Here is a 23,096-nt window from a genome sequence, read left to right on the forward strand (position 1 = left end):
TCTACGTTATACATAAAACAATTAAAAAAATAATTAAAAAAATAAGAAAAAATTGGTAAATCTTTCAAAGGTAATATATCTTAAATTTTTCAGATATAATGTTGAATTTTGAAAATTTACAAGGGGTGAGAAATTACAATAAATTTAGTATTTGCGAAATGAACTTCAAGAAAGCTTAGCAAGTCTTATTAGATAAATGTCAATTAAAAAATTGCATAAGTATTCAAAATTAAAAACAAGTTTCTTAGGCTAGAAATAAATGTTTGGAACATTCCTGAAGTCTGCAATAAAAATTGCTTCAACTGCCTGGAAGAAATCAAAATATTCAACTAAACTGTCTGGAAAAATAAATTAAAGGCGTCAAGTACCTGGAATAATTTAATTTTATATTTCATGAAAATTTGAACTGAATTGATTGAAACGATTTGGTTGAAGTTTCAAGTCAAAAAAAGTCAATTTAGTTCTCTTTCACTACATAAAAAAGGCACATGCTTGTAAAAATTATATTTTTCTTTTAATATATTTCTTGTCTATAATGCATAATTTAAATGGACACGGTTCACGCATTGGTTTTAAGTCTTTTCAATTACTCATTTTTTTTTTAAGTAGGTACAGTAATTTAAGAATTTTTTTCAGTTGCGTCGCTTATTAATTTTTTTTATGAATTAAGGCTTTTTTAGTGCCAAAAAGAATTCAATGAAAACACGCCTTTTCCTAGTAGTAGAGTATAGTCTTATTTTGGTAGTAGTAGTTATTGGTAGGTAAAAAGAGTTATATTCTCTAATTTTCACGAAGCTCAGGTTCTTTTATATCTTAAAACCGGTATTTTTATCAAAAAACTGAATGTGATCATCAATTTTTTAATAAGGCTCAATATAGCTTCAAAAAATCGACTTTAGTTATTGCATAGTTAAGTAATATGCAATAACTAAAGTCGTTTGTTTGTTTTCTAGCATTCGTTATAATCATTTATTTTTACAATTTTATGCTTAGCTTAAGTTTTATTGATACAGTATTAATTATATATCTATTCATACACGTTCTTATATTATCTGTTTTCGCCATTACAGATAGATGTTACTTTTTACACTCTTTAATTATTGTAAATTCATTAGTTATTTATTACCTGATTTAATTAATTATTTATTACCATTTTTAGGTAGTTAGAGATTTTTTTGTTCAGGTAGTTTGAGTCATGTTTTAATCCTTTAAAGCAGTTTTTTCGAAAACATACATAAGCCGATCACAATTTATAAAATGAAAAAAGACATTTTCCAGGCAACTGATGTGGTTGAATTATTTTTTCCAAGTAATTGGATTAATTTTTCCCCAGAAAAAACGAGTTTACTTTTTCTACATTTCTAAATAAAAAAATAGACAACTACAACGAAAAATAGACACTTTTCCAGGTAACTAAGGTGATTTAATCTATTTTTCCAGGCATTAAAATACGCTTTTTATTTACTTGAAACCTTTTTCTTCTAGAAAAACGATTTTATGGGGTTATAGTGATTTTCTACCCTTTCAGCAAATAATATATGTGTCCACTAATAATTTCAATAGTATGGCGAATTTTCCCTTAATAAACCTTTGAAAACATCCCTGGAATATACAAGAAATATTACAATAATATATATAAGGCATAATTTAAATGGACACGATGCACGATTTGTTTTAATATAAATTAATAATGCCAGTATGTAGAAATATCTATTTTTTTTATAAAGATAATTAAAAACCGACTATCGATGCTCTTATATCAATAAGAGCACCTGAAGAAGTTTGAAATTTTCTTCTTATTTTTTATTTATTCTATAAATCCTTATTCTTTATTTGAGATAATTTTCGTCTAGGCAGTTGCAATATTTTACCGACATATTTTTGTTAAAAAAAAAACGTTAATAGTATTCACTTAAGTTATGTCTCAAATAAATTATTTTGTGAAAATCCACGATTAAATTAGTATGGCATTAAAAAAAATACTGTAGGCATTAATCCTGTAGTGTAATATTTTGAATATATTCCGGCAGTATTCTCAATGCTGCTTGTGGGATAATTTATATATTTATGGAAAAATCTCCTTACTGTTAAAATTAAAATATCACTTATTTAATTGCCCTAATGAAACTTACGGTTTTAAAGAAAACAATATTTTTGGAGTTTTTGGAACTGAAAAAAATACTTTAACTGCAATATGCATTACGTTTTTCTACCAAATTTTAATTGGAGTTCCTGTTCTTAGAAAACCTAGAATAAAACCACATTTCCAGGCAATTGACGCCTTTTATTAATTTTTCCAGATGTTATTTTCTCAAAGAGTTTTTCCATAGGAAACACCTCTTTACTTGGATAAAGTGATTTTTTATTCTCTTGAAGTAGTGAACAATTTTCTCTTTTCCAGGCATTTTAAATTTTTTTTATTTTTGTTCCAGTAGTGGTCCCAGAAAAATTCCCTGTTTTCCCCAAAATATTCCTAAGACTTGAATGTGACAGAAAATATGACGTTTACACTATAAATCAATATCGATAAAGTTAAAGTAAGTTTATATCTAGAGTAAGTTTGGAGAATATCCAGGCAGTCAACGTTATTTATTCATTTTTTCCAGACAGCTAAAGTAATTTCAGTTTTCAAGTAGTTTTTCCATCGAAAAAACGTTTTTACCTAAATAAACTGATTTTTCCAGCCTTGAAGTAGACAACATTTTTGATTTTTGCAGATTTTTAAAACCATTTTTGTTAAGCAATGGTCCTAACAAAATTTCAACTGCTTAGGAAAAAAATCATTATTCCATACAAAAAATAATTCATATAGTGCATAACTTAAATGTACACGATTACCGTTTTCTTTTAAAATGAAGCCAAAAAGCCCATTATACCTGGGTAAAATGCTCAACTGCCTGGAAAAAATGAAAAATTACCTGAAAGAAAATAAAAAGAACTTTAAGGTCTCCAACTAATAACTTTAACTCCCTGAAAATAGTGCAAACTCCTCCTACGGGAATTAAACTTTAATTAAATAAAAGCCCAGTTAATAAAGTCCCCGCCAGTTACAAAACTGTTGCATTATAGTTTTACGGTGCACTAAAAGTTTTAAAGCAACTAAACTTCACCACGGCGCAGTGTTACGTGAAATATCACGACGTTTTGATGACTCTAATACTTGTGGCTATTTTGGCTTAACTCAGTTAACATACACACATCTCCCTTTAAATTTAAAAGCGTACACGTGCAGTTGTTCGCAGCAAATTTACATTAATTTCGCCACACGTTTTGCCAGATAAAAACGGTGCTAATTCAGCCGGAACGCCTTTTTTTATTATCACCCGACAAAAGGGAGTTTTTTTTTTCAAGTTTTCTAAATGAAATTACCATATTTTGATCGAGAGAAAAATGCAACATTGGTGGATTCCAAGGGGTGAAAGGAAAACCAGGATAGTTTCTTGATAAAAGACCCGTAACGTTTCTAAAGCTTTCACATTATTCCGGGGTTGCGGTTTGAAAAGGAGCAGCCGGATCCTGGAGTGCGATAATCCCGCAGGAGTCCGGGGTCTATATACTTTCTGTCAAAGCAATCTTGAAGACGTGAGCAGTAACCATATAGTGGAACTTTTAAGGGATGCATAGTTTTATGGTTTATGAATGTTTCCGGGGCATGGAAGGTCACCCTTGATAGGAAAAAAACATTAATATCTACTTACTGGCTTTATTATTTTGTAATAAAAAAGAAAAAGACAAGCAGGTGCACTTAAGTTATGCTCTAAATAAATTATTTATCAGGCAGGAAATATTGTGAAAGCTGATTTTAAAGATCAAAAATTTACAATTTGTGAGGTTTAAATGCTCCGAAAAATAAAAAATATATGCTTGTCTATTTATTAAAGATCTGATTCAGAATTTGTATTGAAAAAATTACTTTAATAATGAAAATATTATTTATGGAAATTGCTTTAATTGCCTAGGAATCTGAAAAAATTGCACATTGCAATTGACACTTATTTTAGCGGTTTTTGAAAAATAATAAAAGGATAAAAAAAAAACATTTTAAATAAATTTTAAATTAAAAAAAAACGAGCCAACCAACCTGCAGAAAACATGCAGGTTTCAAAATTCATACATGGATTCTCTAACTGAATTCATTAAACACTTATCACAGCATTTTTTTTTAAATTATAAATTGTTAAAAGAAAAAATATTTTGAAATTCTTAATTTAAAAATCAAAAAATGCTTATATTTAATTAAAAATTCTTATGCAGAATTTTTAATTAAATTTATTAAATATCTGTTTCAGCGTTTTTTAAAAAAATTACAAATTTTTAAGAGTATTCTTAAAGAATATTCTTTCTTGGCACAGCAATTTTAATTCAAATTTTTGAAAAATTCCTTTTTTTGGGAAAAAATGTAGGAAATTAAGAAAAAAAATAATCACGTCCATTAAAGTTATGCATCATATAATTTCTTCCTATGTTTTTGCAAATGCCTGAAGATACAAACATTTTTAAGAAAAGTTTGTTCTATTGTTCTTTCTAGTTGTTCTATTTAATTTCCTGAGGATAAATTTATACATGTCGAAACATCGATATGTAAGTATAAAGATTTTTGTTTTATTTGGACCTAAATCCAAAAATTGGTTTCGTGAGATAGAATAATTTAAATGTTTTGATAAAAGTATTATATTACGTTAAAGTTCTGAAAAACGTAAAGAATTATTTTCCAATTCTTTGAAGGCCTAAAAGAATAAAAAGAAAAATTACGTAACATTTTTTTTTTCTAAGAAAGCCTGGAAAATCTTTAAAAATATTCTCCTTTTTAGCGTTCTAAGGATGAATCTATGGAGCTCGAAACGTCGATATCTACTGAAAAATGTAAAATATTACTTTAAATGTTTAAAAGACATAACATAAAATATGGACGTAAAATATGGAAAACGCCTGGAAAACCTAAAACAAAATAACGTGAAATATCTAAACTGCAATGCAAAATAACTCTCTATTATTGGAAAATATGAAAAAATAAATACAAAGCTTGAAATATAAGTATAAGTCTGAAAAAAGTCAAGAAATAAAAAAAAACTCAACTACCTGGAAAAATGAAATAATTGACATCTGGAGAAAATTAAAGTAATTCTACTTAGCTGAATTGATTTAATTCCATTTTCTACATCATTTTAATTTCTTATTTTGCCGACAATTGAACCCTACCTTTCTCTTTCATTTTAGAAATTCCTGTTTTTTTTTTGAGTTTTTGTTTTATTAACAATTTTTTTCTTTATTAAATTCATTTTTTATTTCTATAGTTTCTATAATGCAGCCAGAGCACTTTTACCATTTTTTCTTCAAGATGAGTGACGTAATATTTTGACTCTTACAGGCAATCGCATTTTATAAATTTATTTAATTTTTTTTTTGGTATTTCAAGCAATTTTTTATTTTTTGTATTTTTCAGAAAGAATTTTATTATAATTAAAAGCTTTTTTTTTCAATTTTCTCATGGAACTTAATGAGTTTTTGAAGTATTTCTAATTATAAATTGTGCATAAACAATTTTTTGCAGAACTTTTTACATTTACCAGGCACAAAACGCTTCCAACAATGTTTCCCTAATAACCCATTTACACTCTCTCTAAAACTCAACCCTCTACAAAATTTAAATTAATTTTCCAATAAAATGTAAGTCGTATCCACTTAAGTTATGCATATAACATTGACCTAACCTTTTGAGATTATGTATAAATCATTCTTAAAAGTTATATAATATAAAAGGGTTAACATTTTATATAATACCGATAATAAAAATTCTAACATTATAAGTCGGCCAATACAAAAGCTAAACTTAAAAGTCTGACCGGCATTCAAGTGTGCTGCAACTGACAGGCAGGGCATTTAAGGCATAAAAGCTTTACGTAACAATCTTTATTAAAGGATTTATACCCGCCGCGCCTTTTGGTTTGATTTATGGGAGTTTTATTAAGTTCTCTCGGGAAAATAATACCGTCCCTGGACCAAGACGTTTTCCCCGTGAAAGCTTAGAAATATGTAACTTTGGCTTAATATTTTGCTAGTGATTTAATTTAATTTGTTAGGGAATTTATGGTTTTTAATGATGTTATTAAAAACAGTATTTGGGGCAATAGTTTCAGATATACAAGATATTTATAAAAATATATCTTTTTATGATGCATAACTTAACTGGATACGAGTAACGTTCTCTTCTGAAATGACTTAATTATGCTGCTGTTTATTGTCTATTTAAAATTTTAAAACCAAAAAAACCAACATAGGAATTGGTTGAATATAATTTTTGGATGCAAAAAAATAGTATTTCTTAAAATTTGAATCATTATATTTGTTCTCCAGATATGTGGAGTTATTTTCAATTTTATTCCAGGAATTTGAATACCAGAAAAGTAATTTTTAGTTTCTTTTAGATATTTGAAGTCATTTTTTATTTGAAATTCCTGAATAGAACGAAAAATAATTTATACAATGCATAATTTAAAAGGACACGACTCACAACTTGAGTTTATTGACCAGACCCGATATATTAAAACTTTTTTGTTTTTTCATAATAACGGATATTTTGTACCCAAATTAAAGGGCTCCATAATAGAAAAATACAGTTGTTCCATTTATAATCAAAAACATACAAATCATTCCAATATAAATGCTTCTTATAAACATAATTTATATTTAAATAAAAGCTTGTAAGATGTTTTGTTTAATTGTTAACTCAAACGTAATTTCAAATATTTATTTTAATTTATTAGACACTTATTTCAGCGTTTTTTGAAAAATAATAAAACGGTAAAAAAAGCATTTTGAATGGCTTTGAAATTAAAAATAAAAAAAATAATCATGTCCATTAAAGTTATGCATTATATAATTTTTTTCTAGGTTTTTGCAAATTACGTAAAATTATAGATAATAATGAATATTTTGTACTCAAAACTGAAGGCTTAATAATAGAAAAATAAATGCTTCATTTATATTTAAAAAAAGGCAAAGAATTCCAAAAAAATTGCTTCTTATGAACATAATTTACCTTTAAATAAAAGCTCGTCAATTGTTTTGTTTAATTGTTAATTCGCTATAATTTTAAATATTTATTTAGATATTTTACTGTAAAATCTCGAATTCTACAGTAAGTGCGATTAAATTAGGGCTCAAACAAATATAGAGTGATTCTCTAAATCGATCGATTGCAAAAAAAATATAATTGGAAAAGGGTCAAAACAATCAGCAAAGAGGAATAGTAATGGAGGCGATAGGGTTAAAAATCCACAATTTTCTTGTAGAATAGCCATGTCGTATGCTGTTTTATTCTTCTTGGCAAACTCAAACATTAACGAGCATAAAAAGGAAACGAATCACCCCAAAAACCATTTAAAGAGAAAGCGTGTATGGGTCCTTTTAAGTGGCGCATATTTTAAGGGCTCACTCGTACATTTTCGAAATTCCCCGCTTAGATTAGGCGCATTATGCAGCTTAGCACTTTACGCCTCGCATTTGGCTCCAAGACATAAATCTCCCTAGGAATAGTTTTCGCTTTGTATCTCAACTATATATATATGAAAAACATTCATATAAACGGGATTTATTTCTCAAATTTAATCAGTTCCTAGGAAATATTTTAGGAAAAATTACGTTCGAAGTCTTAAGTTTCCGATAAAACTCTTGATCTTTTCGCGGAAACTTTTCGCATTTTTCCCCGTTCACTTTTGAAAGAATAGTCGGATTTTCGACTTTGTTATCTCGGCTTTTAAGTGATGTTCGAAAGTTCGGGCTATGTATCATGCTGGGAACTGATAGTAACTTTAAAAATTCTTCTTTTGGTTCTGTAGGATCACATCAATTCCGAACTGGTTTAAAGGCTTGTTCAGTATGGACTAAAAATATGATTAACGCTTTATTAATTGATTTTAAAAGAAAACATAAGTCGTGTGCAGTTAAGTTATGCATCACGTTATTTTTATATATGTAAATGGTACAAATTATATATTAAAATATCCATAAGTAAGTAAAAATACTTGTTTTTCTCATTGATCGATCAATATCAAGCTGCATTATATTGGCACTTAATCTAAACTCTAAACCAATTAATACTGGTTTAATTAATAATTTTAAAAAATGGTCAGTCGCGTGCATTTAAGTTATGCATTACATTTTTTTAAATAAATATGTAAATGATACAAATTCTGAATGTAAATATCCATTTGCAATAGAATAAATAAAACCCATGATAAAAAAATCTGCGTAATGCATAACTTAAGTGGATGCGATTGACGTTTTATTTAAAATTGACTAAATTAAGCTATTATGCATTGTGTAATTAATATTTATATTTCATTGTTAAAAATAGATTAAATATTGTCTATTTTTAACGTTTGAAAGAAGAATTAATTACGTAAGGATTAATAAATAACACAAAAAAGTTACATACAAATTTATTTAATTAATAATATGTTGAAGTGAACTGAAAAATCATAAAAAATTGTTTAAAAAATTAAACTCAATTTTAATTTGTTTAAATAACTTTGTACCTAAAAGTATCAGGAAAAAGACTTAATTATACAAAAGAAGTCTTAAAAAAAACTGCTAACATTATTTAAATTTCCTGGAACCTGGAAGTTTTTCCTAAAATTTGAAGCAATTGCTTTTGTTTTGCAGGCATTGGAAGTGATATATAATTTTATTCCAGGAATTTGGAGTCATTTTTTATTTTTTTCATTAGGCTAATTTAAAATGTCTAGAAGAAATAAACTAAAATATCAATTGCCTCGAAAATAAAAAATAATTCATTTCATGCATAACGTAATGGGATATGAGTCACCTTTTCTTAAAAAATACCAAACTAGGGACTAAATTTTTAATTTAAACTGTTTAGTTAAGTAACAAAAAATATGGTCTTAAAAAAATTAAAATAATATAATTAATTTAGAAAATGCATAATTTAAACGGACACGACCCACAAACTAAAAGTTCATTAAACCGACCTGTATAGTAGTTTTAATTTTAACTTTTTTGTTTTTTTTTCACATTAATGGATACTTTGTATTTAAAATTGGCGGCTTAATAATAAAATAATACAGGGTGGAAAATATCTATTAATAATTAAAAACACCCTTTTTTCCTATACCTGGATTGATCAATAATAAGCTGCATTATATTGTCAAATAATTTCCCAAATAATGTTCCCAAACTTTAAAAAAATTAATACTTGTTTATTAAATGAATTAAAAAAATGTAAATGATACAAATTCTAAATGAAAATATCCATTAGTATGAAAAAACATTAAGCTGTATTATATTATCAATAGACAGTTTTCGAAACCATTAAAAAGTATGACCGGTAACCACTAATTGACATGCATGACATTTGAAGTGTCCTTTATCGTATATCCCTACCGGCACCTTCCGCTATCTTAGGGACGATAGACATAGATAAACATAGCGAAACACATACGCATTAATGCTGTACATTATTGTCAAACACTAATAATAAGTAATTCAAGTTTATTTAATCTCCTTTTGTCTGAAAAAAGAAATTTGTTTTTTTGATGAATTTTGATTTGAACAATGACTACGACTAACCCAAATCTAAATTCCAGTGTTTTGACAAAATTAAAGAGAAGTAGGGTCAGATTTAATGATGAAGATGACCAAATACTTCTAATGAACATCCTAGCAAATATTCCCTATGTTGTTCCAGCAAAATATACAATAATTTCTGTCTGGTTCTAGAGCTGCAAAATTTAAATTAAATAAAAATGAGGTTAGGAAATTTAAGAAGTAATAATCAAAAAGAAAACAATAAAAAGGCATTTTTGGAAATGAAGCTTTTTGCTATCGTTAAGTCAGCGGTAAACATGTCACCTATTTCGAAAACCCTTTTTGGGGACCTGTCAAACAGCGGCTAAGATAACGTTTACGTCTATGTAAAGCGTCGAAAAACATGCATCTTCGAAAACTGTCTAATTAATTTAAATGCTAATTTATTAAATAAATAATAAATACTAATTTATTAAATGATTTTAAGAGAAAACTTTAGGTATATCCACTTAAGTTATGCATTACATTAGCTTTATTAATATGTAAATGTTACACACAACTCTAAATGAAATATGTCCATAAGTTCTAAATGCTTAACCAATTAAACTCTATAGTCCATTCGAACTTTCCAAGCACCTCCCCAGCACCTCTCCAGAATATCAAAAGCTGACCTCCCGGTAACAATTAAATTATTATTTCAATTTACTTAGAAAATGATGCCTGGCAAGCGTGAAATTTTCAGCGTAATTCGTTTAGAAAATTGGGATCCGGGACTCTAGGTTAGTGTTTTTGGTGTATAGCTGTAATTACTGTATAATAAAGTTTCGACTCTAGTTGGGCCTGAATTATTATTAAAGCTGTACGTGAGAGCTTTCAGGAAATACTTAAGGGAAAAATTAGGTTTAAACGTAACAAAAGAGTCTATATTAAGAGAGTGTCAAATAGAAAATATTGTAGACTTTTTCTTATTCCATCAGAACATTCTAAAAATATTAATTAGCCAGATTGACTTATACACATAGCAGAGACTTTCAAAGTCTACATAACCTAAATTTTTAACGTGCTCACTAACCTCACGTCCCGGTTTATACAACCTCCTCAGAAATTCCATGCGGAAAACTTGGCACATAAATTTATTCCCGGTTATCCCTTAGGGCTTAAGCATTCAAAGTGCATCTGTGCCCGCCCGAAAGTTACCAACAAATTAATATTCTTGCAACTGTGAACGCCCGAGGGAACGTATCGTATTCCAGTTCCATCCAGCGAGATTTCTTCAACACCCTTTTCCCTGATTTCCATGGAATTGCATATTAACTCGCTGCTAGGTTTCATCGGAGACATTTCAAATTTCGCTTTTAATTGTTTATGAATTGTATCGAGCTGCTGCTGAGGCGGTAAAAATAGGTCAGATGAGGAAAGTTCCTGTAGGAAAGTCTGGAGGAGATGTAGAAGGTTATATATTGGAATTTTTAAAGGCCGAATTTATATCAAAATTCTTTTTTTTCAAAAATCTGGGAAAGAAAAAGCATGTGAATTTTTCAGTTTTCTTTGTCTCAATAGAACTTCACATCTTCTGTACTCTAGTTTGACTTTCCACATTTCTTCGTCTTTATTATGACTTGGATCACTTGGAAATTATACTTTTCTCACGCAGTTTGATTTTCTGCAAATGTGCTTTGAAAACTTCTTCTCAATATCTTATAAGGGTATATATAAATTACTTTTTATTTAATTTATGTTTAATACATAAAATCTAATTTTCTTCTAAATTATATAAGCATTCACGACACTGTTCAAAGAAAAATTAAAGGCACAGCCCCTTTTTTAATTTATATCCCAATCTCCCTCCTGTATGTAAAACAGACATTAGCATACGTTATCCCCATAAAAAAAGCACATTATCCAAAGCTTTTTAATTAAAACCGAAATGTATTTATATGGCCGGGGTATGTGGCTTGCACGATATGAATTTTAAAATTTCAGTTGCTTGGAAATGTGTTTCTTTTTTTACTTGAGTATATAAAGCAAAAATTTGTTTGAATTAGTAAAACATTCAAATCTCGCGCCAAAAGCGGTTGAAATCACTACTGTGATAAATATTTTATCGTAGCAGAGTTAGTAAAAAAATTCTGCTTACTAGTGCTGATTTAATAAATAAATTATATCGTGTATGAATATGCAATTGTATGATAAAATCTTTATTTCTGAAGTGATTTTGTGGATTTATCGACCCAGTTTAAAATAAGGGTTTCTTTTATTAGCCTAGGAACCATAAAATATTCATTAATGCAGTTATTTGGAAGATTTTCCACCCTTCAACTAGTTAAAAATAGTTTTTTTTTGTTATACTTGTAAATTGTTATATTGATTAAAACTGAAATTATTTATCACTTTTTTTTATTAAAAAATGACTTAAAGATTTGATTTGTTTTGTTTTTTAGAGCTTGATGGTATATAGCAGGTTTTATTTAAAAATGTGTATAAAAGTTCATGCTTAAATTAGTAAAAAAATTCAAATATCATGCCAAAATCACTCAATAGTCAAAAACCATAAATTATTGATTCTTTAGTCTTTTCGGTATAGTGTAAATTAATAGAATCAATACAGAGATTTTTCATTCTTAAATACGTAAAAGAAAATCATTTTGCTTTTGAGTATTAATTAAAAATCACTGCTGACATAAATAAATTAATGAATCTTAACAATTAATTTTTTAATCGTTATAGAGTAGTCATAAATAAATAAATCACTAATAATTTTTTTTTATTGATTATGAAATAAATTAAATAAAAAACAAATATTTTAAAATCAATTGAAAAAATTAGGTTCTAAGTTAAAAATCACCACTAAGGTAAATAAATAATTTACGTCAATTTTTTTTATTTATTAATTTCGCCGTTAGAGAATTTCTGGACAATACTTTTCCCAATTCGTGGATCGGAAGAGCAGGTCCCATCGCAAGGCCTCCTCGGTCCCCTGATTTAACCCCTCTTGATTTTTACGCATGGGGACGTGAGAAAGAACTCGTGTACGAGGTGGAAATTGACAATTTAGACCACTTAATTAAAAGAATCAATGCCGCGTTTCTAACCGTCAGAGAAGAGATGCGACGGCGATGTAGGGCATGTATAAGAGCCAGGGGAGGGCACTTTCAACAAAATTTGTAATTTTGAAATAAATACATAAAATTAAAAAAAAAAAGTTTTAACTTTATTTTCCTTTAAAGCCATGAAATGGGGCAAGTTAGTCGGCTTTGTGTTACACATCATATATCATTGAAAAGAGTATTAACTGGAAATGTTTTTAAAACCACCTGAACATCTTGATAGATTTTAGTTTTTTTTTGCGTCGAGTTAAAGTTACCTTTCATAACTTTTTTTGCTACTTGTATTAACTTTTTGAGCTCAAAACGAATTATTTCGGTATTATTTGTACTTGATATTGATTTTTTTAGATTCAGGATACATTACAAACTAAATACAAATGTAAAAAAAAAACGTGAAAACACCCAAACACCCTGTATAGTAGTGAGAAATAATTCTCTACTTATGCAAGTTATTTCACGAGTTTCAAGCAAACTAAAAAACATTTATAAATTATTAAAATCACTGCTGAAATATTTATGACGAGTGTTTTACAATTTGTAGGTATATAAATGATGATAAGTACTATTAGAGTCACTGTTAAAATAAATAGTTTATACCTATAAAAGTTCGACATAAAATAATCTATATAATCACATCTGAAATAAAATATTTTTTGAGTAAAAAAAAATACTATTTTGAAAAATATTTAAAAGAAAACTTAACAGTTATTTAAGCTATAAATTTAATTTAAATAAAATCACTGGCGACAAGTCGTTAAGGAACAAATGTGTCTTTTGCTTTTATCTTTTTCAAAAAATCACTGATCAGACAAGGGTCCGTTAAGAACTTAAAATCACTACTGTGATAAAAACATAATTTTTAAAGAAAAAACATAATTATGACCAGTAATCTAAATAAAAATAACCGTTGAAATAAGTTGTTAAAAGGCAAATATCTGCTTTGATTGTTCCACAAAAAATCACTGATAAGAGATTCTTAAGAATTGAAAATCATTGCTGGGACAAAAACATTTAATTTTTAAGGAAAACATATTTTTTCAATGGAAGGACTACTATAAAATCTCTTTTTTAGTAAATAATTTATTAAGTCTTGTAAGATGAATATCCTAATAAATTCTAAGTATTTTTTTTTATTTTAAGATTGGTAAGGCTTTAAATCACTGGCGTGATAAATACCTCCTTTAAAAAATAGGGTGGTTTATGCACTTCAACCTTACAACTATAAAAAGGTAAAAAACCAAGGAAAAAAAGGTTTTTTTACCCTTCACTCTTTTGGCTAACCCTAACTTGAGCAACTTAATAGAGTCAGTAAGGTAAGTACTTTTTACTGGTATTAAAAGTACTTAGTTAGGTAAAAGTGAATTTTATTATATTCTTTTATTTGCCTAGGAACCATAAATCAGTGCAGTGATTTGAAAGAGTTGTCACCCTTGAACCAAAAAACAATTTTCTTTCCACTTAGTTTGATTAAAAATAATAAATTATTTATCACGTCAGTGATTTAGCCAAACCTGAATAAAAAACTATGCTGTCTTAATATTTTAACAGGGATTTTGATTTAATACAAATTAAGAAGCGTAGTAATTAAAATTATTGTATTTTTTTATTTAATGTATCAGTGATTTAGTTTTTTTTAATTTTTTGATAGTTTGCTTTTTTGCCGCCTTAAATAAAAAAAAAATTTTAACAGTGATCTTAAACGTTTATCTACCTTGAAAATGATATTCTGTAAAATTTTAATATAAAACAAACTTAAAGCGTCTAGTATATCCCTTTTGTAAGACCAAACGAATACAATAAAACGTTTATTATAAAAGCTCGAGCCTATTCAAAAAAGATTGGGAATCGAGTTACACAATGCGAGCAAAACTCCGTGGAAAAACCAAAATTGCTTTTTCGAAAAATACAAACGGGAAAACGAACCGGTGCCGTTACCGCTACAAAATATCCAGTTTTCCAGCACTCGTTTAAACCGGAAAAAGACATTTTATATTTCAAATCATATATTTCGCTTAATAAGATTTTTTTTTTGGCTGCAGCATTTTATTAATGCAAATTAACCGAAGAAACTAACACAATCCCGGCGAGAAATAGATTTTTAATTAAATTCTTCCGTTTGTTAAACTGAAACTTGGAAAAACAATGTTTGCATACTAATTTAATCATCGGCGGTAAATTGGATGTTTATGCCGGCGAACTTTTCTGGTACTTCCGAAAACAAAAGGTCCCTAGTTATCTGCATTTCGTTTCCTTGTTGTTCCCAGTTGTCGAGTTTCCTTCTGCACGAACAATAAGGACAACTCGGACTAGACGGAGCTTTCCGGAGCATGGATAGTGCATATTTTATTGGGAAACTTCGCTTGCGGGTGGCACATAGAAATTGGAATAAGTTTTCAAAAGTTTCTCGTTTATTAATAAGCGGATCTATCTAGAAATATGGGCGTGGTGTGTATAAGAAAACTAGCAGCATGATGGGTATTTATTATAATCAAGCATGGGTGGTGTTTGAAATCACTGATGAGATAAATATTTGATTATTCTCTTGTTAAAGGCATTAAAGATATTTTCGAAATAAATTGATTATTCTTTGTGTAAGAAAAATGTGTATGAAAATCATTGATGTGATAAAATATTTTATTGGTAAGCTAAAAATTTATCAAAATCACTTCAACAAAACCATTTGTCAAGATAAATATTTACAAAATAGTTTATTTTTGAGTCATGGCACCTGAAAAATCACCGATGTCAAAAAAAACGATATTTTTGAACAATTAAACAATGATTTAGTAATTAGTGCTAAATAAACACCTTAAAATCATTGAAATGAAACATATCATATCACTTTTAAACTAAAAAGTGGAAAATCATCACAAATAAGTTAAATATTTTATAAAAACTTTTATTAAAAAATCACTGGCAGGATAAATGTTTACAAATATTTTTTTGTTTCAAGAAATTCCACAGGAAAGTCACTGATGTGATAAATAATCACAAAAATAGCCAATAAGGGAAAAAATTGGTTAACATTAAATGAACTTCTAAAAAATCACTTGTGAGATAAATATTTTTTAATACTAAGACATTTACGAAAAATAAAGCACTGATTTGCTAATTCATGGAAAACAGACAGGTTAAAATCACTGGTGTGATAAGTATTTTATCACCTTTAAAGCAAAATATAAAAACTTATAATTAAATTAAATATTTTATGGCATGTAATTAGATAAGAGATATAAAATAATTTTTTTCAAAAAATTATTTTGATTGTTATTATGAAAAATCAAAATAAGTAATTTAGTCTAATTAGGAACTGCTGGTCAACTTTAAGATAATTAAACATTTGTAAGGAATAAAATAGTGATATACTAATTTACGAAAAACATACTTACAAAATCTCTAGCAAGATAAATGTTCACAAATATTTTTTTATTTACAGAAAATCACCGATGTGATAATTAATTTTTGCTGGAAAACAATCAATGAAGATGAAACTACTGATGTGATAAATTTTTATAAAAAAAATATTTTTGAGTTAATGCACGTACAAAATCACTGATAAATCTTATATCAGTCCAGAGAAAAATTTTATTTTTCATGCCATAAAATATTTATTACAGTAGTGCTTTTATCAGCTCACCAAGTACCAACTTTCCTTGATCCTATTTTTAAATATTTATCACAGCAGTGATTTTATTAGCTTATTCAGTACATACCTTTTTGTGTTCCCTTATATGTGATAAACTGTTTTAGAGAAAAATATTATTTCATTAAATACCCTTTAAAAATCACTGGCGAAATAAATAATTACAAATATTTTTTTGTTTTAAGAAAATGTAGTTAAAAATCACTGATGTGATAAATTTATCTTTTTTATACCAAAAAAGGAAAAACTATGTTAATTCTTAATTTAATAAATAATTAAAATATTTTTTATCAGAAGTATATTTAAAAAATCACTGATAAATATTATAGTGGTAATTATTAATAAAATAAATATTTTTCTGAACAAAAAAAATGACAATCCTAAATAAATTAGTATATTAAGGCATTTTTTTACCTAAAAGAAGTAAAATAATTTTTATGGAAAAATCACTGGCGGGATAAATAATTACAAATATTTTTTTTTTAAGAAAATGTACTTAAAAATCACTGATGTGATAAATTTATCTTTTTTATGCCAAAAAAGGAAAAACTATGTTAATTCTTAATTTAATAAATAATTAAAATAATTTATATCAGAAGTATATTTAAAAAATCACTGATAAATATTATAGCGGTAATTATTAATAAAATAAATATTTTACTGAATCTGAAGCAGTTAAGTAAAAAACACCATATTTTAAAAATCAGTTAGGTCGTAAATATAACTTTTACGTCAAAAAATAAAAAACTATAAATATATTTATTTAATAAATATTTTATCCTATTAGCTTCGAAAAAGGCAAGAAAACTATTTATACACCCATAAAAAATCAATAGTGAGATAAATGCTTCGGCATCTTCATTATTTTACGTTGAAACACTTATAAAATCTCCATTGTGATAAATGCTTTATGGCTTTTCAGATATTTGTGACTACTAGAAAAATGATTGAGTAATTTATAATAAACTCATAAAATCACTGGTGGAATACATATTTATATTTTTTCAGTACACGTAAAAATCACTGACGTGATAAATATTAAATCACCTTTAAGAGAAAAAGTGCAATAAGTTTTTTCACTAATGAATTTTAAATATTACTATCAAAATAAATATTTTATTCTGTTTAGGTTTATAAAAGAAAAAAATATTATTACAGTAATTAAAGTATAAAAAATCACTGACGAGATAAATATTTTCAAAGCATGTTTTAGGTCGGTCCATGTGAACATCACTGATATGATAAATATTAAGCCAAAAAATTAGATACTAAAAAATATCCTATAAAAACTTTATCGAATAAATGTTCATAATAAGGAAAACTATTTGTTGACCAAAGAAACATTTCAAAAATCACTATCGAAATAAATATTTTTACTTTCATGTTAATGCGGCTCAAAAATCTCTAATGTGATAAATATGTGATCAAATATGTGATGAAAGATAAAAATATGTATACTAGTTGAGCCAATAAATCATTGCTAAAATAAATTTTTAAAGTCAAGTTTTATTTAAAAATCACAAGCATAATAAACATCTTATCACTAAGCCCAATAGGGAAAATATAAAATTGTAAAAAAAAATTATTACATATAAAATCGAAATAGAAAATATAAAAATATATCCACTGGATAAATCAATAAGATTACTGCCGTGATATATATTAAAAAAATAATAATAATTCTACGAATGTGATATATGCTATCACTTTTTAACATTTAAAGCAAAAACGAAAAAAATATATTATTCAATTATAAACAGTTTATCACATATAAAAGAACACAAAAACGTATGTACTGAATAAGCCAATAAAATCACTGCTGTGATAAATATTTAAAAGTAAGATCAAGGAAACTTGATACTTATAGTGAGCCGATAAAAGCAGTACTGTAATAAATATTTTATGGCATAAAAAATATTAATTTTAATTTTTAAGAAAAACGAAAACTTAAAACAACAAATAGCCAAAGGCTCTCCTCATTTAAAGGAAACTTAATGCTTCCTTGAACTAACCTCGAGAGTTTAAACGTTTTTAATTATTATAACTTTGATGGAGCCGAAGCGAAATTTTAATTGGAAATGTAAGGAAAAGCGAGGAAAATGTGAATTTTTCCCTTTAATTAGTTTTGTAAATATTACGTCTTTTATTAAAAATAATGGCATAAATCAATTTCTAATTTATGGATATCAAAGAACGACATTAGCTACAAACGGAAAAAAAATCACAAATGAATAAATGAGGGGCGTTAGTAAGCATTAAAGAAATTAATTTACCCTTAAAAAAATTTACTTTTATACTTAATTATATAAGAAAAAGAAGACACCAACAGCCCTTAAGTTCCGCTAATTAAGGGAAGTTTATATGCAAACAGCGACCAGGTCTACCAAGACTTTCAGGAACTCTTAATAGTCGTTTTATAGTTTTAATTAAAAATTCACTTACTTGTCGATGGCTTTTAGGGTCTCTTAGTCCTTCCTCTGCCCTGTAATTAGGAAAGAAAAAAAACGAGTCGTTAGTTTTGGCTTAAGGATTAACGATTTTTCGTAATTACCGACGTTTTATTAGGAATATTGTCGAGGATTTTATGCATAATTTAAATGGCTATTAGGTTGGTTTTTTTTGTGTATATTTACTTTCAATTCGGATATCTAGGAAACTAATAGGAATATTTTTTCAAAGTAAACAGCATTTGATTAGGAAAAATATTCTTTAGGATTTAAATAAGTTCAAGTAATATTTTTGGAATTATTTAGCTTTTTGTGTAGTAAGATCCATAAAGAAAGTCTGACTTTGAAGGTAAATATCTAGAAAAGTAATGTAAGGAGATTTCAAATGTGATGAGATTATTTACTACAGTGAGTTTAAGGAATAAACTTTGATTTACGTTTAAAATAAGTTTTTAACTTGACTTAATAAATAAATCGAAAAAAAAATATACAAATTGAATATTATTAGTATTTGAGATAAGTAAATTTATTGAATAAATTCTTTAAATAAAATACTAATTATTATCACTGAAATATACAAAAAAATGCTTATTATATACATGGTCTACATGCTCATATAATATATACATATGGTTTCTTTAGTTATTTTAAATTATTTAATAAATAAATAACTAAAAATATCAAGAAAATTACTATTTATAGGACAGGAAAAACAATATATATAAAAAATTTTAGATTGACATTGACATTGAATAAATCATTTAAATAAAATTAGAAATTTTAGACGATTGGATTTAATGAATAATTTTACTATAAGTAATTAAAATATTGCACATAATTGTCAAACAATATTGATAAAAATTCCATTTTTATACTAAAAATAACATTATTTAAGAATTATTATATTTCACCTTAAGTTGATTAATAAATCTTTTTAAAAAATTTAGGAATTTTTGGGTTATTGGATTTAGTGGATAACTTAACTAAAAGTAATTAAAAAATTAAATATTCTTATTATATTAAATAACTAAATTTATATATTAAAAAAATATTTAGAAAATTGTATTTAATAAGTTTAGCCAATAAATATCCTAAAAATAAATTAAATATAAAATAAAAATAAATTATTGAAATCTTGTTTTTTATTATTTTTTAAGTTACTCTTTTTTACCATTAATGTACTGACCGCAGTTACTGCAGTGAATAAATTATTCCAAAATACTAAAAAAAATCCTATTTTTAAACTAAGAATAAAAACTTGAAGAATAAATTCAACTCAATTATAAACTTGACTGCATCGGATTTAATGAATAAATATGCTAAAAGTTAATAAAAATATAAATATATTGACATTTTAGGGCAAAAAAATCCATAAAAAAATATTTTAAAAAAAATACTATTTTCAAACTAAGAACAAAATTAATCCGTTTTCACATTGACTTGATGAATAAATCATTAAATGAGAAATAAATTTTTCAGTTTAATGGAATTAATAAATAATTTCACTGTAAGTAATTAAAGTGACATTTAATAGGTTTATAAAATAAACAAAAAAATTTAATAATATTGAAATCTATAGGTATATTTATTAAATAATTTTTTTTTAATAAAAAACCAATTATAAAGGTTTTTATTAATCAATGTTATGACTACAGTAAATATAATAAATGCACTATCTAAAATTAAAATAAATATAAAAAAATCAATAATATTAATAGTTTTATCATGTCAATTTATTGAATAAATTAACTGGAGACATTCCTATATGTAAACTAAGAATATATAATACAATTTTTTAATAATTTATTAAAAAAATATTATTTTTACCTTAATTTAACGAATAAATCTTTTACAAATTGAAGTTTAACAATTTTAAAATTTCTTAAACTTTAGCAATTACAAACCTTAAATTAAAATTAAGAATCGGGGCTTCCATTATTGACAAAATATAATATTATTCATTAGAGAAAAACTACAATGCCTATAAAATTTTAATGAACATATTTAAAAATAAAGAAGCCATTAAAATTAACTAAATTTATTTTTTTTAATTCTCCTTTTATTAAATTCTGTAAAATACAAATACAAATTAATTAAAAATAAAAATTAACGTAGTTTTAATAAATAAAGAAAATAATGAAAAAATGTTTGAAGCCATTTTTTATATTCAATTAAAACAGTCTTGATACGAATGTCATTAATTAGTATAATAATTAAAATGCAGTCATTTTAGCAGTCACTATCGTGTTTATTTAACGAATAAATTTTCAAAAAACCTGAAATTTGAAAACTTAATCATGACCCAGTAAATCGAGCACATCTGAAGTTTCCGCTGGTAGTGTACCTTCTCATATTCAATAAATAAATAATAATAAATTGATTTGCATATTGCTTTAAATAAATCATGTGAGTTTAGCGAATAAATCCTTGATAAATTAAAAAAGGCATATATCTCAGTTAACTTGAGTCCACACTACTCACTGTTGCGTTCCAGAATTTCTTTAAAACGCCGCTTTAGCCTTAATTTTTATTTTAAAAAATCCCCAAGAAAGTATATTTAAGTCAATTTTATCTAACTTTCAGTTTTTTTCCGTCGTAATTTAGGGGACAGTCTCAGCAGAGGATAAATTCCCCAAGTTATCAGCGTCTCCCTTTCGGCTACTCCCCGAGGGCCAATTTCGGTTTATTTTGCCTGCAAAAGTTTTAAAGTTATTTATTTTGGTAGTGAACTTGCGTGTCCTAAGTGATATTTTATTTAATGGCGGCAGGGAGGCCTCCAACGACATTTTAAGCCCGTGAGATATTGAGGTGCGATTTAGAGGGTTGGATAAAGTCAAATCTGACTGTCGTGAGAATGTCAAAAAGAGGAAAACTCTCAAAGAGTGAGTTTTCTCGTGTCATCGATTGTCTTCCGTGTTTCACTTTCTTGAACTTTGAGCTAGGAAAACACACAAACTCCATTTACGCTTAGGGTGTTTTTGTCAGAAAACATCGGATAAATCGAGATGGATTCTATTTTGCCCCCTTTACTGGTAATATTTAAACCGTAAATATAATAGTAGTGTTTTTGTCCCTTAGGTTATAAAATATTATTCGAAAAACATTATTTTATTACCATACTCTTCTAATTTTCCGAATGAAATAGGGATATATAGATGAGAATTCCACTTTTTCACCTTTTTCATCATGGTAGCATTTTCTTAATAGTGTCTGAATAAGGAAGAAAAACACTATTTGCTAATGTTTTTGTTCTTAATTTATCATATTATACCAGAAAAACATCACTTTAAATATTTTTAATAGTATTGTTCATACAGGGTTTTAATAACGAGGGGCGGAAACATGGTTAAATCAATTTAATTTATTATTTGCTCCGTAGGTAAATTCAACAAGCGAATTCAAAAACATTCAGTTATTGAATAGGCTATTATTTGATTACGAATATTCCCTGAAAATGTATTAAATAAATATTATTTTACTGCTGGATAATAGTTTATATTTATAAATGTTACATTTCTATTTAATTATAATTATACTATAAAGAAATTATCATTTATGATAAAACTGGGAATATTAGAAATAAACGTGCAGATGAACAGATTCATAATAAAGAACAAGTTCATAATTTTGAAATTGGTGCAACAGAGAGCACAGATATTTGAAAAATTCGGGTAAGCCCTAAATAATATTTAGAGTCACACGCTTTTTGTTTCATGAGAATATTCTAACTACTTTTTCAGATATTGGACTACTAGAATAAGTAATAACTTTGAACTGCTCTAGACTAGAATAATAAATAAAAAGAATATTCCTCTTAGCCGTATGCTTTTTATTTATTGAGAATATTCTCACTACTTTTTTAGATTTTAGACTTTGAAGTGAGTATTCACCTTGAATATTTCACCGTGAGTATTCACCTGATCTTACTACACCAAAAATTTTAATAATATTTAAAGGAAATATTCGTTACATTAAAAAAAAATTATTTTGCAAGAATATTTAAATGTATACTCCCTGACCTTTAAGGAAACTTCTTTTATGAACATTACTACCATAAATTTTGGATATTTCCAAAACTGTTACTTGAATTGATTATGACCTTAAATAACGTTCGAAGAAAAGTATTAAGTTAATTCTTAATGTTTCTAATTTACTGATATTGACGACTAGCTATTATGAGTAATTAGGGTAAAAATTATATATATTTGCCTTAAATTATTGAATAAGAACTTTAAAATTAAATTTAATGAAACCTTCAACTAAGTTGACTCTAAAAACCAATATCTAAGCATGTATCTAAATCAAAACGAAATGGAATTCTTTATGGATATCTGAGCCCTAACATAAACCCCA

At 26.5% G+C, this 23,096-nt stretch overlaps 1 protein-coding gene across 9 annotated transcripts in view; it reads right to left on the reverse strand.

Annotated features, from left to right (window-relative positions):
* LOC126746053 (complexin) overlaps window positions 1-23,096 on the reverse strand; it is a 361,290-nt gene that overhangs the window by 218,538 nt on the left and 119,656 nt on the right. For 4 of the 9 annotated variants that reach the window (XM_050454149.1, XM_050454143.1, XM_050454142.1 and 1 more), the window contains exon 3: window positions 18,739-18,778. The exons of the other annotated variants lie outside the window; for them this stretch is intronic. The gene's annotated coding sequence lies outside the window, so the exon portion shown is untranslated. The remainder of the gene's footprint in view (window positions 1-18,738; window positions 18,779-23,096) is intronic. 9 annotated transcript variants of the gene reach the window in all.

Source organism: Anthonomus grandis, chromosome 17, assembly GCF_022605725.1.
Source record: "Anthonomus grandis grandis chromosome 17, icAntGran1.3, whole genome shotgun sequence".
NCBI lineage: Eukaryota > Metazoa > Arthropoda > Insecta > Coleoptera > Curculionidae > Anthonomus > Anthonomus grandis.